Source organism: Helianthus annuus, chromosome 3 (assembly GCF_002127325.2).
Source record: "Helianthus annuus cultivar XRQ/B chromosome 3, HanXRQr2.0-SUNRISE, whole genome shotgun sequence".
In the NCBI taxonomy this organism is placed as follows: Eukaryota; Viridiplantae; Streptophyta; class Magnoliopsida; order Asterales; family Asteraceae; genus Helianthus; species Helianthus annuus.
This window is the reverse complement of record NC_035435.2, coordinates 61,327,868-61,329,336: the sequence shown is the minus strand read 5'-3', so window position 1 is coordinate 61,329,336 and position 1,469 is coordinate 61,327,868. Positions and strand designations below refer to the sequence as shown.

Genomic DNA, 1,469 nt, shown 5'->3' with positions numbered 1-1,469 from the left:
GGTTCCAATAGAGTTTTGTGTAAGGCTTGTTGTTAGGACTTGCAAAATTCAAGGTTTTAGCATCCCCCCACACTTAAATTGCACAATGTCCTCAATATGTCCCAAAAATAAGTTTCTAGGGTGATTGAATGTGTAAAAGGTGTTTAAAAACAAAATTTCATGTTACTGGGTGTTTGGCCACGAGCCCGTGTTGGTCCGGGCACGGCCCCGTGGTCAGATTGCCAGTATCATAATTAAACAGAAGGATGGGCATGGGGGCGTGTTCAGTGAGCACGGCCCCGTGATGCCCAAATGAATGAAAGGTTGAGTTTGCATCGAGCGTATTCCTGAAAAGAGCACTTACATGGTGGAACGGTGTAATGAGGGATAGGGGTGCCGGCGTGGCATTGTCACAAACTTGGGAAGAGCTTCGAGCTCTAATGATGTAGTAGTTCTATCCTCGCCATGAACTCAGGTCTTTGGAAAGGGAATTTGACGATCTTAAGCAAGACAACGGTGAACATCGAACCTATACTGACCGTTATCTTTGGCGTAGCATCCGAGTGGCCGTCTCCCAGGGGGTCACCCATCCTAGTACTACTTCCACCCAAGCACGCTTAACTGCGGAGTTCTGATGGGATCCGGTGCATTAGTGCTGGTATGATCGCAACAGAAAGAATACCAACTCCTTATTCCTTTATACCTTTCCACGCCTTGATCCCATGTCCACCTATGCTCTCATGTGTGGCCTAAGCTACGCGTCTCGGGCCCGCCGTGCGCGCGCGCGCATTCGTCATAGCCTTCCTTTGACAAAAACGGCCACTCTCGTCAATAAACTCTCACGCTTTTCAATAAACTAAGAACACGTCAAGCCAATGCCTACGAGCGGGCCCGTCTCCCCTACCGACGAGCCTTTAGCACGGTAAACCGTGTTTAATCGAAAGCGCGCCTCCGGCCACCCCGTAGCCCCGTTCCCCACATCAGAGCCACTCGGATGCTACGCCAAAGATACATCGACCGGTAAGTAAAATAAAACAAAAAACGAAAAACGGGGGTTGCAACACGAGGACTTCCCGGGGGGTCACCCATCCTAGTACTACTCTCGCCCAAGGACGCTTAACTGCGGAGTTCTGATGGGATCCGGTGCATTAGTGCTGGTATGATCGCAACCGAAAGAATACCAGCTCCTTATTCCTTTATATCTTTCCACGCCTTGATCCCATGCCCACCTATGCTCTCATGTGTGGCCTACTGACGGAGTGTGTGAAACCCGAGTGTTAACATAAGTATTTTTTGTGAATTATTGCCATTTAAGTGATACTGTGCTTTGAATATAGTAACTACGAGTGTTTGTGGCTTTTGTAGGTAAAATGCATAATTCGGTGATGTTAAGTACGTGGAAGCGAGAGGAATGATCGAGGATGAGTATTGGGAGAGATCGTAATATTCGGGATGTGCTCAGGTTCGAAATATAACTCCGAGATCCAATA

At 48.1% G+C, this 1,469-nt stretch overlaps 1 non-coding gene and 1 pseudogene across 1 annotated transcript; both read right to left on the bottom strand.

Moving 5' to 3' along the window:
* Window positions 1–529: 529 nt before the first annotated feature.
* LOC118490751 lies at window positions 530–651 on the bottom strand (annotated as a pseudogene).
* A 380-nt stretch (window positions 652–1,031) lies between these two features.
* LOC118490715 lies at window positions 1,032–1,150 on the bottom strand. The gene has a single exon (XR_004889965.1). It is a non-coding gene; the product is annotated as a 5S ribosomal RNA (ribosomal RNA).
* Between the last annotated feature and the right edge of the window lie 319 nt (window positions 1,151–1,469).